The sequence below is a fragment of the Ictidomys tridecemlineatus genome, chromosome 4 (genome assembly GCF_052094955.1).
Source record: "Ictidomys tridecemlineatus isolate mIctTri1 chromosome 4, mIctTri1.hap1, whole genome shotgun sequence".
In the NCBI taxonomy this organism is placed as follows: Eukaryota; Metazoa; Chordata; class Mammalia; order Rodentia; family Sciuridae; genus Ictidomys; species Ictidomys tridecemlineatus.
Genome location: NC_135480.1, coordinates 210,505,916 through 210,522,728, shown reverse-complemented (window position 1 = coordinate 210,522,728; position 16,813 = coordinate 210,505,916). Strand labels below are relative to the sequence as shown.

The 16,813-nt window shown below is 38.6% G+C and overlaps 1 long non-coding RNA gene across 1 annotated transcript in view; it reads right to left on the bottom strand.

Moving 5' to 3' along the window:
- LOC144377432 (uncharacterized) overlaps nt 1-11,358 on the bottom strand; it is a 53,264-nt gene extending 41,906 nt beyond the window's left edge. The window contains exon 1 of the long non-coding RNA XR_013438449.1: nt 11,077-11,358. This is a non-coding gene — a long non-coding RNA (uncharacterized LOC144377432). The remainder of the gene's footprint in view (nt 1-11,076) is intronic.
- Between the last annotated feature and the right edge of the window lie 5,455 nt (nt 11,359-16,813).

Below are 16,813 nucleotides of genomic sequence, written 5' to 3'. Positions count from 1 at the left end.
TGTGCTTTTTGACATCATTTTCTATTAGAGAAATACAATTTTTCCTAAAATTCTGACATAGTGAGTTCTATCTTATGGAGCAATAATAATAATCTTCTTTACATAAAGTTTGAACATGGGATCAGTCATGACAGTGAGCTCTGGAGAGTGCATTTGAGGCTTATCCCTGTCTCAGAGAGGCTGCTGAGGAGAATACAGGAAGCAGTGCTTTCAATAATGGTACCTAGCCGAACTTCCCCATTTCATATGCAGCAATACTTTTCTATCTCCTGTCCTAGAGAACCATCAAAGATGTGCAGCATGAGGTATTAACCATGAGACTGCAATTTCACCCAATGTTTGGAAACAACACCTAAAAGGGGCTTTAAAAAATAAATCAAAATAAATAAAGTACTCTATTCACAGCAAAATCACACATGGGGTGGCCAGCTGAGGACAGCCAAGGTTCCAGGGAGGTCCTGCTCTGTTGCTCGCACTCCCACCCAATACCTCAATAAAAAATGTCTCCAGCATTTCTGAAAAGCATATGTGCATGCTTCAAAATTGTAAAGAGATGAGGTTTTTAAAATAAAAGCTCAGTAGGAAAAAACAGCACCCAAACAGACAAGTCCTTTGGATCATTCTAGCCCCATGGTTAGAAGCAGGGTCTCTGTCATCTGATTACCTGAGATCATGGCAGCTTTGTCGTGGTTTTTGCTTCCAAAATGGACTGCGATTGAGACATCACTGTTTGGGGGGGTAACTTTCCTGCATATTATTGCCTCTGAGACCCTGTGCCTAGTGGACTCCTGAGTCCACTACATACGATTGGGAAAGAAGGTCAAGTTACAAGACAGCAGGAGCTGACCCCACAACCTTCTCCTCTTCACCAGGCTCCTCTAGAAGAAGAAATCATCCAGAAACAAGACTTTTGCAAGTCCACCTCATCAGAAATCATGTGTGCAAAATCTCTGCCACTGTAATAGATTTGAAAATTTACAGTTTATTTCTGAATTTCACAGAATGAAAATATACAAAAAAACAAACAAACAAATATACATCACTTGTGAACTCAAAAAGTAATCCCCAGACCACTCATTTAATTTTTCCAGTATACTTTCTTGTCCCTCCCCCAGCCCTGGAAATCTAGAAATCTATTCCAGGACATGGGGCATGCTAGGCAAGTATCCTACCATTAAACTACATCCATACCTTTCTTTGCTTTTTGTTTATTTAGTGGGGGAGGTAGCCAGATAGAACTCAGGGCATCATGAAGGCCTGCCCTGGTCATGCCTGACTTCCACCTGTGGGGCTCTGGAATACCAGCCAAGCCCTCTCCTAGTGAGCAACACCTAAGCCTATCCTGCTGATTTTTATTTATTTTATTTTCCACCCAGCCCTTTACTGCCTCTTCCCCCATTAAATATTCTTTTTTTGGGGGGGGGTGGAACGGGTTGCTGGATATTAAACTCAGAGGCACTGTACCACAGAGCCATATCCCCCCAATCCTATTCTGTATTTTACTTAGAGACAGGGTCTCACTGAGTTGCTTAGTGCCTCACTTTTGATGAGGCTGGCTTGGAACTCATGATCCTACTGCCTTAGTCTCCCTCCTAAGTAGCGGGTATTACAGGCACACACCACTATGCTTGACAAACTCTCTAAATCCCAGGAAAGAAGAAAAAGTACAAGACCATAAAGAACTTACCTCTCAACCTCCACCCAGAGCAGTACCTGGCCAATTTCATTTGATCCACCCAACCCTGCTGCTCATCTTTTTGAGGAGCCACTTCATAACCCTCCCCCCACTGGAATCTCAGCCATATAATTTGGCCTGAAAATATTTCCATATATCTCTAAAATATAAGGATTCTTTTTTAGTGTAAACACGGGGTTACTTTTAAATAAAAGAGCCTTTGGAAAAGCCCTGGTACCCAATTGCATTGTGCAGCCGCCATAAACAGTTCCGTCGGTGATAGGGGCTGTCTCTGGCCCCCAAACCTGAGCATGTAAGAAATAAAGGCTCCAATAACCCCACTACCAAACCTAGTGCACACAGTCCACAGACTGCTGCAAAAAAAAAAAACTTTTTTTTTTCGTCCTCCACCAAACAAAATCACCTTTGAAAGCCATGTTGAATCTCTACTCCTCAGGCGTGCTCAGAGGTAAAGTGAGAAACTCTGGAGCAGCATCCACTAATATAGCTCACCCTAGACATGCCTTCAGATGAACCCACCCCTGACTGACACAGCCCACTCAGGGACAGGGGACCAGGGTCTGTGGACTTGGCCCCGCCCAAGCCAGCAGCCCACCCTAGATTCTGCTGACAATGTTAACCTAACCTATGTATTCACGTCCTAGCTTCCCTTCACTGAGCACCCACTGAAACTAAACTTATTTAATCTCTGCCACACACAGATAATTTCTGTCCTGTTTTATCCCCACTTGGAGTTGAGGACACTGGGAACAGAAATGTTAAAGCCATAGTAAACCCTGAACTTGAACCCAGAACCTTGTACTCCTCTCTATCACACTATCACAGGACACAGGCTCTATGAGGATGACTGTCTTGACAAAAAAAAAAAAAAAAAAAGGAGCCACATGACTTAATATAGTATTGATTAAGGAGTACTGCCGCAGTCTGGCTGGGCACAAATAACTGGGAGGTGGAGCCACTTGTAGATTCAAGCAGGAACGAACTTTATTTTCAAACCCATGCGAATGCCACCCACACAACCCTCCAGGAACTCCGCACGAGCTCAACCGGAACTCAATGGGAACTCTGCAAGAACTCAAAAATAACGGGCACCCAAGGCAGCAGGAACCGCCCCTTCTGGCAAAATGCCACGCACCATCTTGACCTGGCCATGACTCTCAACAGAGTACTGAGATTTGAAGCAGGAGAGACCACAAACTGAATAAGGACATTATAAGACATAAGAGTAATGTTTTATAAACTTGAGATCATTTGCCAAAAAATAAAAGTATATATATATTTTTTTTCTTGGTACTAGGGGTTGAACCCAGAGGCACTCTACCGCTGAGCAATATCCCTCCAATCCACTTTTTTTGACAGACTGCTGATGATTTGCTGAGAGTGGCATTCAACTTGCAATCCTCCTACTTCAGCCTCAGGAGAAACTAGAATTACAGGTATGCTCTGTGCAGCCCACTTAATTCATCTTGTTCTATTTACAGTTCTGTGACCCAGCAAAAATCATTATTTCACAGAAAAAAGAAATTGCAGGCCTTTATTTTATTTTTCTATAATTCTGGGACTTTGTACTTTGCCACATGTGGGGGAGAAGGTAATTCTCAAATTGTTTTTTTTGTTGTTGTTGTTTTGGTTTTTTTTTTGTACTTCGGGTACAGAAAATGTAGCCCATTCTTGATAGTTGTCTTTTATTCCTCTGAATCAGATAAATCCACCCATCCCTCTTTCTATTGAAACAATGGTTTCTTTTTATGTTTTTTTTTTGGGGGGGAGTGTTTTTTGGTACTGAGGATTTGAAGGCCAACTCTGAAACTGGAAGAGATTTTTTCTATAGTATCCCCTAGCAGCCCTGTGGGAATATACAAGATTTTGCAGATGATTACTCAAGCACAGAGAAATTAAGTAATTGACCTGAAGTCAAACTGAGGAGACTAACTACAACAACATAAAAAGATGAAAATAATGTTTTGTGGGTGTGGTGATGCAAATCTGTAATCCCAGCAGCTTGGGAGGCTGAGGCAAGAGGATCACCATTTCAAAGTTAACCTCAGTAACACAGCAAGGCCTTTAACAGTTCATCCAGATCCTGTCTCTAAATGAAATATAATAAAAGGCTGAGTATGCAGCTCAGTGGTTAAGTGGCCCTAGATTCAACCTCTGGTTCCAAAGAAATTACAATTAAAAATAAAAATAAAGTTTCAACTGGGCAAGTAAATGGCAGCAGTACAGTAGGTTAAATAGAAATAATAATAATAATAATAATAATAATAATAATGATAATGACTGAATCTCATTTTCGAACTGGATTCCAGGATAGATGGTGTCTAAATAAGCAAAAATTTTAAAAAAGCACAAGGAACCGGTTGATGGGCAGATAAATTCATGAAGGTCATTTCAGGTGCTATGACTGTACATGGGTCCTATGCTATCTGTTTGGGAACCTCAACCTGTCATTTGAGGCATTGTGTCTTCCTTGTGGTACATGGAGGAATATTTTGGGAACCAGAAAGGTTGGAGGAGATTGGAGACTGAGAGAGTAGAGCAAGCCAAATTTGGGTAGAGCCATTAGCTGCTCCAAAACCCATCTGCATTGTTCTGGGATTCTACTCCCCGCCTAGCAACACCTGCCTCTGCTGATCACCTTCTTCCTCAGCTACACACTGGCAAATCTATCTCCAAAGTCCAGATCTCATGAATTTTTTTTTTGGACCCTCTTCATGGGATCACAACTTGCTCACCATGTGAAATGTGGCCATGTTCACCAGCTCTAAGGTCCCACCAAGGACTTCATGAGAAAAGGGAAATTGTGGAGGAGTCAGAGAATGAGTGAGCCCCTGCAAATGGGAACAATATTGTGGATAATGGTTTCAGGAGGCCAGGCAGACAATGAGGGAGATGAAGAAGGACAGGAAGGTGATAGTGAGGAAGGGGATGGAGATGCCAAGGAGGCTGCTGGAGTAGCTATGGCAAGTAGGCAGCTTAAGATGATGTGGATGGTGATGCTGATACCAATGAGGATGCCAAGACAGCAAGGCAAGGAAAAACCAAGCCAGGCAAGTTGGTACAGGCCTGTGATCCCAGCACCACAGAGTGAAGAAGGAGGATCACAAATAGAGTGTCAGTCTCACCCTTTTTGCAAGACTCAGAAATTTAGCAAGACCCTGTCTCAAATTTGGAAGATGTAAAGAACCAGCGATGGAACTCAGTGGTAAAGCAACACTGAGTTAAATCCTGAGCACCAAATAAATGAATAAATAATAACCAAAGAGAAAGAATGAAAGTTAAACATTTTATTTCATTGGCACATGAACTAGTCATCCTTTACTTCCTATCTCAGTTTAAATGTGGTCACTTCATAGTAGAGAGTCCCACCTGCCCACTTTGGTCAGCACCATTGGCAGTTGACATGAACTCTCCCACCACTCAACTACAACCACAATGTGAATTTGTAATGCAGTAAGTCCCTACTATTTTTTCCTTCAAATTACGTTAGAAAGAATAATTTTCATTTTTTATTTACATTTTATATTTTTGTACATTTTGATAAGGTCAGGCATTTTAATATTTATTTTTAGTTGAAGTTGGACATTATATATTTATTTTATTTATTTTATTTTTATGAGTGCTGAGGATCGAACCCAGGGCCCCAGATGTGCTAGGCGAGTGCTCTACTTCTGAGCCATAACACCAGCTCCATGGGGCCAGGCATTTTTAATGATCACAGACAACCAAGCCACCTTTTCAAGAGTTCTGACTTTATTTTCCTGGGACAATTCTCATTATAATCTCAAAGAAGGAAAAAGAAAACTAAAAACAGTGGCTGCAGTGTTATAAATCCATGACCCCAGCAATTCAGGTGGCTGAGGTGGAGCATTCAAACTGTCTGGACAAGGTAGCCAGATCCTATCTCAAAAAAAAAAAAAACCCAATAAAAATAAAGGTCAAGGAACATAACTCAGTGTTAACTGTTCCTGATCCATTCCTCAGGAGCAAAGGGATGGGGGGTGGGATTTTATTTTCAGCATTCCAGTAACTTTTGTACCTATGTACTTCTCTCTCTCTCTCTCTCTCTCTCTCTCTCTCTCTCTCTCTCTCTCTCATTTGTTTGCCTTTCTGTTTGGTTTGTTTGTTAGCTGGAATATAAATTAATGGTTTGCTTGAGATAATCTTAAAGGTCAAAAATATAAGATTTATTTGTTTATTATCTATAAAGTTGATTTTTTAAAAAAATTTGTGGTCCACTGGTGTGAAACCATGTTGTCCAATATTATACCAGAATTTCATTTTGCTGAGTTCTTCTAACAATCAAATAAAAAGCTTGCCTTAGTTTGATTTCTCTGGCTTTTAGATTTTTCCAATAATTCAAATTTTCCATCAACTTTGTTTCATTTTCTTCTTAGTAGCCTGCATTCACACAAGGTCGTAGCCTTCCCTCCCCTCCTCTATCAAGCTGTTCCAAAAATCACCTGGACAGATGCCCCAGCTGCTTTGTTCTCCTTCTTTCCTCAGCTCATTAAGGCTCTCCTCACAGCTCACTCCATGATTCATACTAAGAAATCAGCTCCACATGGCCCAATCTCATAGGTAATTTTCCCGAGTCATCATACATATTGCCAATCTCTTTTGTATTTGATTTCATCATTTACACAGTTTATATAAAGCTTGGCTTCAGACCATGTTCTCTGAGTCCTTCATTCTTGTTACAAATGCCTGTGACAAGCCAGGCATATGATGAGGCTGGAATCCAGAGGCTCAGAGGTTAAGGCAGGAAGATCTCAAGTTCAAAGTCAGCCTCAGCAACTTAGTAAGGTCCAGTATCTGTCTGTCTGTCTCTCTCTCTCTCATTTGTTTGCCTTTCTGTTTGGTTTGTTTGTTTTGTCTTATATAAAATAATTTATCTTTAAAAAATTATTCTAATTTTTTATATATGACAGCATAATGCATTGCAATTCATATTACATATTACACACACAGCGCACAATTTTTTATATTTCTGGTTGGTGCAGAAATAGAGAAACTATAGATCAAGCAAAGGGGGTGGCATGAGAGGGAGAGAACATGGGAGTAAGAGAACCCCCTTTCTCTATTTTTTTTAGAGAAAGAGAGAGAGAGAGAGAGAGAGAGAGAGAGAGAGAGAGAGAGAGAGAGAATTTTAATATTTATTTTTTAGTTTTCGTCGGACACAACATCTTTTTGTATGTGGTGCTGAGGATGGAACCCAGGCCAAACGCATGCGGGGGGAGCACTCTACAGCTTTAGCCACATCCCCAGCCCAGCCCCCTTTCTGTTAACAAAATATTTTTCAAAAAGCTGGGGATGTGGCTTAGTGGTTAAGTGGCCCTGAGTTCAATTCCCTGAAAAAAGAGAAAATGTTGCTAACAGTTAGAGCTGAGCATACCAGGTCCTGCAGATGGAGCCACATGAAGATGAAGCTGTGAACAGCACAGCGCATGCTCAGAGACATAAACATTTCGCTGAACTTTTAAAAATAGACATTCCCTCTTGGGCATGGTTGTGCACACCTGGAATCACAACTAACTACTCAGGATACTGAAGCAGGAGGACTGCAAGTTCAAGGCCAGTCTGGCAACTTAGCAAGACCTTCAGCAACTAAGGAAGACCCTGTCTCAAAATTTATAAATAAACTAAAAAGAACTGGGATGTGGCTCAGTGGTAAATTGCCCCTGGGTTCAACGCTAAATACAAAAAGAAGAAAAAAAAAGTACCATTTCTTTTTTTCCATGACCAAAAGTGAACATGTTCAATAAAGTTATTTAATATTCCTATCCAAAAGTTAAAATCCTACCCTATAAATTGGGTGAATTTAGCAAACTGATAACTCAGCAAATTGGCTCCTAGGACATTGAGTTTTATTGAGATGATTTGATATCAACTTCCCATTTTCTAAATTTGTATTTTCTTCACCTAAATTTTAGATGCTTGCTTCATTATCTCACATCACACCATTTAGTTCATTTAATTGTAATAATGCTAAGAAAACTATCTAATATTTATTGGTTGATACTTTGATCCACCCCTAATCTCTTTTCAGGGATATTTATAAACTAGTATTCCTTAAGCTAAAATTCTGCACAAAATTTAATGAAATTCAACATCATTATTGGTCATTATTTGAATATTTCTTTCTTTCTTTCTTTCTTTCTTTCTTCCTTTCTTCCTTTCTTCCTTTCTTCCTTTCTTTCCCTCATACTTGGGCATGAACCCAGGGATGTTTTTCTAGTAAACCACATTTTCAGTCCTTTTTATTTTCTCTTTTGAGGCAGGGTCTCCCTAAATTACTGTCACTGCCCTAGAGCCAGCAACCCTGTCACAGCCTCCCATGTCCCTGAGATTCTAGGTGAAATTTGAAGAATTTTACTTAAAAAATATCCTCTGGTGTCCCCTTTACCCACAAAGTCTCCACAGCCTATTGATGATCCCTGCATCCTTTCTTTATTAGTTACTCAATGTCCTGAGGACATTCCTAGTCAGAATCCCTGAATGCAGAATCTCCCAGGATCAATGCAAAATGGACACTTGTTTCTAGTAAATCCCTATGATTGATCTTCCTGTCAGCTGGACTACACTGTACCATCCGAGAGCCCCCAGACTGCATTTTTCTTCTTCACAATTATATCTCTGGGATGAAGCATCAGCCCTGGTATTAAACAGGCCCTCAGAAAGTTTTCTTCCTTGTTAGGGCCAATGATCGATGTGGCACATTTGAAAAAAATCACTGGCTGGTCTTGAAGCAGGACATGAAACTTTATTCACTGCTGTGGGTTAGAGGGCAGGAAGCAAGTCCCCTCTGCAACCTTCATTCTGTAGAAGGTAAGCTACAGTTTTATAGCTGAAAACTCCGAACTACTAGTAGCTCAAAACCATAATAATGTAGGAAGTGGGTCTGAATGACTCAGTTGAGGGACCAGTACACACCCAAGAGAAATGGGGACAATAAGAACATCTTAATTTGCATAAAAGAAACATTTTTCAATAGCTATGTGTTCTAAACAGGGAGTGCTAAGCAAATGGCAGAGACAGGGTCTTCTCTTGGGAGAAGTATTTTTTTTAATGCAATGGAGTCTTAGGGCAAAATGAAGTTGGTATGGTCAAGGCAAATACAGTTTGGCCCATAACATTCCCAGATTTTTTGGAAATAATCAAACTTGTGATTTCTCTTGAATTTTGCAAGGGTTTCTCATGGCCATGCATATACATTAACTTGACTGATGAGATTTTTATCTTATTTTATTTGTTTATTTAGTTAATTTTTAGCATCTTGGGCCTTCTACTCCTAGCAAGAGGAAAAAAAAAACATGATTAACTTTGTTTCAGTTTTTTCTTTAGAGAATTTTTGGGGTCTTTGAGAGCTGTCCATTCTTTTTTAGAAGACACATTTGCTGTTTTGATTCAGGTGTGATGAAAAAGGTTCCTTCTAGCTGGTTGTTAGATTTTCTTTTGGGAACATGGTCCTAGTCTCTGGGGTGGAATGGGTGTTGATGTCAGCAGCCTCACAGGGCTGGTTCTCTCAAAGGAATTTATGAGCTTTAAGTTGAACCTGTTGAAAACACTTAGCAAAAGGTTGGAGAAGAAGCAGTTTATCTTGTTAAGCGTGGATGAAGGGCCCTGGAGACATTAATATTTTAATTCACCAGAGGTGGTCTCCCAATCTCTGCATCCAAACTAATTTCCATTTTTATGAAGCAACCCAATTACCAATCTACTCTGTCTTTCATTTTTGTTTATTTTTCCCCTCTTATTTTAGCTATTCCTTACTGCTATATGAAAATGGGCAATAAAATGAAATGGTTGGGGCACTTTGGCGTTCCCTTTTTGAAATTTACATATACCTGTTGGTACTTTTAACTCAGTACACTTCTTTTCAGTGATGACAGAAAGCAATTTTTAAACATTTTTACTTACTAAACACATATAGACATGAAAATACATTGGTATACATACATATACAAAACAAACAAAGACCTTGTAGCTTTTAAAAAACCTATTAGATTGAGAGCTAACCCTTGTAAATTGGCCTCTGAACTAAGCAATATGTGTTAAAAACAAAAACTCTATAGTTGAATAAAATAGGATTGATCAGAAAAACACATTAACCTAGGCAGGACAGATCAAAATTATGAGCTCAAAGAATATGCAATTTTAAAAGCTTTCCTGGCTTCTGGCCTAATGAGTCCTTAGATATAACGACAGTTCAAGGAGAGAAATGAGAGTTTGTGGGCACTCAGACAAAGAAGGATTTTTTATTTAATTTTAAGGAATATAGACAAAGGCCATGCCCCTATCCTTTCCTGAAAGAATTTTCCAAAAACGCAGCAAGAGAGACTCCTTCCATCAGTTAAACAGTTTAACAGTTGCGGGAGAGTGGACTCTGTTAAGTCGAAGTCCCATTGCAGGTTGTATGGCAACCTTTTGCCTGGGGACTATGGGACACAATGGAGAGGTGAGGACAGAGTATTTGGCTCTGTTATCTAATATAAGGTTGACAGTTTGGCCCCCTATCTTGGTTATTACAATGCGCTCATGGGAGTTGAGATGTATCTCTGTTTGTTTGTTTTTTAAATCTGATTCTAAACAAGGTTTTCTGGTTTCTTGGATAGTGGCCACCAATATTTGAGCCTGGGAGTTTGCAACCTTATCACCTTGATGTCATGGTAATTAAAAATGTTCTGGGCCACCTCCAGTGGCCGGGAGGTATTAATGCCTGCAAATTTTAGTAAAGCAACATAACAGAGCTAGAAAAAGAGAGAGGGAGCCCTGGAAGCATTTTGATTTTTATCTGAGTCTCAATCTGGGAGAAGTTAAATGGACATTTTTTTAACCTATAGTTTCAAATTAGTCCCTGCTGAGCCTGTTGTATATTCCAGGGAAAGCTTTAGTAAGATGCCTAGGGATTTTTGACCATTCCCCCACCCTCAGTGGATCATAATCAGACCAGGTTTCCCATGACAAAGCTCACAATTAAAACAATAGAAAGAAAGAAAAGTAAAAAGAAGTCAAGAATTTGGTAAGATAGTGAGCATGACTCAAGTCAGAGGATGGTGATATATTGGGTCCCTAATGAGTCCAATCTGCCAAAATAAAAGGAAAGGAGTTGCTGAGGTGAACAGCCAGAGGACAGTGTCAGGAACAGTCAGAGACAGACATAAACTAACAAAAGACAGACAGACATTGACAAGAGACTCTCTCCTCCAATACCCAGAAACAAGTATGTTTTACCTGCCCTCTGAAAAGTGCTTGGGTATAGGCATGAGATACACTAGAGCTCAGTTTATCAGAGCTTCTGGGTTTACAGGTGTGAGATACATCAGATACTTTTTAAAGCAATGAGAACAAATGAGGCACCTTCAAACACATACACTTACATGTCCTCTTCTAGAGCCTCTGTGTTTACAGGCCAAAGTCACACCAGATACTCTTTCACTGATGGGCTTGAATCAATGACGATAGGGAGTCCAGACCCCTGCAAAGCAAAGCCCCCACAATTTTGGAGAAATGGCGACTCTCTCTGTGATCCAAGGATCCAAAATCTTCTCATGCTTCGGAGTCACAGCCCTGACTCTGGAAATCTGGATGGGGTCTCCAGATGTTGTGACACATTCAAAATAAATCACGAGGTCAGTCTTGAAGCAGAATAGAAAACTTTATTCACCGTGGGACAGCAGGGCAACAAGCAACCTTTGACACTTTGCAGAAGGTAGGTTACATTTTAATAGCTAAAAACTGCAAGCAACCAGTAACTCAAACCCATAGCAGCATAAAAATGGGGTTAAAATGACCTAGTTTTGAGTGTAGTACACACCCAAGAGAAATGGGAACTAAAAGGAGAACATCTTACATTTGAAAGAATAATAATAAAAAAAAAATTCCAGCCGCTATGCATTGCTAAAGAGGCTGTGTTAAGCAGCATGACAGAGGTGGGTTTTCTCTTTGGAGAAATATTTTTTTTATATAAATGGAGTCTCACTGTAAAATAGAGTTTGTCTGCTCAAGGCACATATAGTTTGTCCCATAATTTGATAAAATTTTAACTCCAGTTTCATCATAGAGAGATGTCAATCTTTTATTATCCCTGCTTCTACTTCAACTCCACCCAATACATACCAGACATTTTTCATTCCATAGTGTAAAACAGTCAAACAAACAAAGAGAAAACCCTTTACTAACTTGTCTTGGCTGAATGATCACAACTGATTGATAACCAATGCCCTTCAGGATCACAGCTGTTCCTGCTTTTCCAGACACATCTTCCTCTACTCAATTTCACAATAATTTCTTCACACCTAAAAACTAACTAACTGACTAACTATATATGGATATGGATATAAATAAATATATATATACATTCAAACAGAACAAACTGCTTTTGATTTTCTGAATATAATATGTTTTATTTTTATTTTTAAAATTTTGTTTAGATTGCCTTTTCTCCATTATGATCCTGAAAAAGTGAGTAACAAGGGGTTTGCTGCATTTTGGCACATGCCCATTTTACACTCTAGCCACTACATTAGAAAATCCCTGTGTGTACTATTTATTTCTGTACCCTTGACACAGCATTGAGAATTTGTGTTGGGGAAGGGACCAATGTTCAAATTTTTTCCCCAGAAAAGATAACTAGGTCAGGCATGGTGGGTTCATGCCTGTAATTCCTGCAACTCAGGAAGATGAGGCAGAAGGATCACAAGTTGAAGGCCGACATGGACAAGTTAGTGGCATCCTGCGTGGAGATAAGAAGACTGGGTGGGGATGTAGCTTAGCAGGATAGAGCTTCCCTACCAAGCACAATGCCCTAAATTTATCCCCCAAAATCATGAAAAAAGGGGGAGAATAAAACTTCAAATCATATAAACTTAATAAAACAGATAGAAATAAAGCAAACATGGAAGATTTTACCAGAAACATTGGCATTTAAGAAAAGAACTCAAATAAGCAATAGAGCAACCTAATTTTATACCCTAAGGCACTAGGAAAACATGAACAACTATGAACAACCTAAACATAAATTACCCAAAGGAAAAATATAATAAAGATTAGTGCAGATAGAAAATATAAATTTGGAATGCAATACAAAAAAAATCAATACAACAGAAAGCTGGATTTTTTAAGGGATGAAAAAATTTAAAATCTTTAGGATAGTTTAAGAAAAAAATGAGAACTCCATAATCATTAAAGTCTGAAATGAAGGAAAATACATTAAAATGATGCCCCAGAAATGAGAAAGATGAAAGAGGTAATGATGAGCAATTATATGGCAATACCATGGATACCCCAGAAGTTAATATGCTCCAGGAATATAGCATGCAAAGACTAAACACATGAAGAAATAAAAATGGGAAAGGGCCCTTAACTTGTAATGTAATTTAATCTATGATCAAAAAATACTGAAGAAAATCCTCAAACCAAGTAGCTACACTGGTGCATTCTACCTCATATTTAAAAAAAAAAAACTTACCATGATTTTTTTCCAGTCCATTCATAAAATATATGACAGAAAGGAATACTTCAAAATTTATTTTCTGAGGTCAGAATGACACAGATTTCAGAACCCAAGACTTTACAAGAAAACTATAGATCCACAAATTCTGACAAATGTTATGAAAAAATATTCAACAAATTCTAACAAACTTAATTCAAGAACACGTTTAGAAACTATAAGGCTGAGAATGTAACTTGATGAGAGTGTATTTACCTGATGCTCACTAGGTACTGGGTTTGAGCTGCAACAACACACATGCACATACACACATTTACACACAATGAAATATAAATAAAAGTGTCATGCACCATGATCAAATGGAATTTATTCCTGAAATGCAAGAATGGTTCAACATGTGAAAAACTGGTGCAATCTATGAAATTCATGGAAGGAAGAACAGAAACCACATCATTATTTCAGCTGATGAGGGGAAAAAAATCACTTGAAAAAAATAACAATAATTTATGATAAGAACAATTAAGATACCAGAAAAAGAAGAAATCAGTTTCAGCATCATGAAAACCAGATAGGAAAAGCCCACAGCTTACACCAAACATAGCAAAAAGCCTTTTGTGTAAGATTACAAGAAAGCAATGATGCTTAGTCTTGCCACCTCTATTCAACATAGTACTTGAAGTTCGATGAGCAAGTAGCCAAGGAAAAGAAATAACAGATCTACAAATTAGGAAAAGAAGTAAAATTGTCTCTTCAGAGATGAGAGCTAGAAAAACCTAAATATTCCACACAAAACTTTTAGACATAACTTAAAAATTTAACAAATTTTATGATTAAAAATAAGTTATATTTTTAATGATGCCAATAAGCAATTCAAAAAAGAAATGAAAAAATAAATCTTATTACAAAAGCACCAAGGGCTGGGGATGTGGCTCAAGCGGTAGCGCGCCCGCCTGGCATGCGTGCGGCCCGGGTTCAATCCTCAGCACCACATACAAAGTTGTTGTGTCTGCCAAAAACTAACTAAAATATAAATGTTAAAATTCTCTCTCTCTCTGTCTCTCTAAAAAAAAAGCACCAAAAGAGTAAAATAGTTAACAAACTTACCAGGGAGGGAAAAGACTCAATTCTTCAAAATTTCAGAACATTATTCAAAGAAATTTAATAAGAAACAAACAAGTAAAAGATGTCTTATATTCAAGGGCTGAAAGACTACATATTGATAATATTTCCATATAACCCACACTGCTGTACAGATTCAATGCAATTCTTATCAAAATCTCAATGGCATACTTGTACATAAGGAAAAAACTTAAAATTTTTATGGAATGTCAAAAGATTCTGAAATGCCAAAGCAATCTTGAAATAGAAGAACTAAAAGATCTCATAAATTCTAATTTCAACACTTCACATTTCTACAGTAACTAAAACTATGGTACTGGCATGGAGAGCAACAGACAGACCAATCAAACACAACACTGAGACAGAGAGAAACCTATGTGTATATGGAAATATGGTCTTCAACAAGGGTGTCAAACTCCACAGTGGGGAAAAGACAGGACCTTCCACACATAGTACGGTTAAAATTGATGTTCATACTCAAATAATGAAGTTACATTCTTACTTCACCCCAGATATAAAGATTAACATGAAATAGAGGAAAGACTTAAATGAAGGCCTGAAGCTGTAAAAATCTATAAGAAATCATCACCTAATGACATAGGATTTATTTATGGTCTCTTGGATTGACAGTAAAACTACAGGAAACAAAAGCAAAACAAGACAAATATGACCACATCAAACATGAAAATAAGGACTAGGAATACACGGTAAGTATGTGTTTAGTATGTATAAGATACCGGATTGAAGAATTGAAGAGTCTCTCTCTCTCTCTCTCTCTCACACACACACACACACACACACACACACACACACACTCTCACACATTACTGATTCTCTTTCTCTGGTTGAACCATGATTTTTACATATTTTTCTCCCACTTCTTGTTGGCAAAAGTGTTAGGGTTTGGCACAGGATACTTATACAACTTTAGGAAGAATTGTCACTTTGCTATTGTTCTTATTTGAAGAACTTATGGTCATTTTCAGTATGGCTTCAGAAGGTTTGTATGCATGCCAGGTTGAAATGTCTGTCACACCTTAGGGTTAAAGTAATTATTATTCTGAAACATCTATTGAAAATTTATTTCAATTGTCTCTAATGCTACAAGTTAAACAGTGTGCAATTTTGTACAAATAATGAGTTTTAGACATTTAAGATGACAGAGATATTAAACGATTTTTTGAGGGATAACTAATGTCATCTGCAGCTAAACACAATTAGCTACCTTAATTAGCCCTTATTGACTGTGCTATATGTGTCTGTGTATGGTCCACGTGTGTGAGTACCGAGGTGGGTGGAGAAACAGGATTGAATGAAAAGAAAACACATTTTTGGACAAGAAATAACACTGTCTGGACTCACAGAACCCTACCCTTTTGCCGGCTGCTCATGCTGACAAGATGAACTGGGTTCAAAAGACCTGGATGCAACCTTGAGATAAGAAAATGGACATGGGTTTCTCAGATGGAGGGTAGAATGGCTCCTGGACCTTAAGGGTCAGGTGGGAAAGGACTAGGCATCTGGAATCTCTTTTATTTTATAAGGGGGACCCACAAAAGAGATTGAATGGAATGTTCTTCACCAACTAAGACAGGGGATAAGATTTCAAAAGTGGAGTCTTGCTCTTGCTATCTTGTGGTCAGCAGGTTGATTAAAATGTTTTCAAGTCACATCCATCTCAGGTGCTGTGTGGGATCACAGGCACAGGGAGGAAAGAGGCGCATGTGCATTTCATAGCCCAATCAGCCTGCAATGCCAGATCTGTCCCCTCATATAGCTCCAATGCACATAGCTCACACACACAGCCCATGGAAGGCTGTGACACTATCCAGATGACACAGTATCAAGAGAAACATAAGCTGCAATACCCCTACAAATGAGACCAAGAAAGGTAAAGGGAAAACAATGTTGTAGACAGGGTGACTCAAAATTAACCTAATAAGGAGAAACACGTCTCAAGCAAAAAGGATACCAAAACCTCTCCCCAGAAACAGTTGCATATTACATTTGCTGTATCTTTTTTTCCTTTTGTATCATAAATGACAGTTTTTATTTCAATGGCCCATTTCCTATTTCTTATATATAATGCTAGTTTGTTTTACTGGTAATTTTGTCCCTAGATATCTACTAGAAAAGGATATTTATGTGAATCTGCCAGAAGCTTGAAAGTGTTATAGACATTAGAGCCCAAACTATTTGGAAAGTCTTTTTTTTTTTTTTTTACTTTTTCAGATAAAGAAGCAGAAGATTGTCCTTTGAACTTAAAGGAATGCCATAGTTTGATCTTCAAAGTCCCCCATAGGACCAGGTGTTCAGGGATTGGTCCCCTGTGTGGTGCCATTGGGAGATGATGAAAAATTTAGGGGTGGGGCTAGAGAAAGATCATTGTGTCATTGTGGTGTGCTCTTAAAGGAGAGTGATTTATGTTTTAATTTTATTCATTTATTTATATGAGGTGCTGTGAGCAAACCAGTGCCTCATGAACACTTCTAGGGAAGCAGTCTACAGACCCACAGCCCCAGGCCTCAGGTGAGTGACTTTGTTTC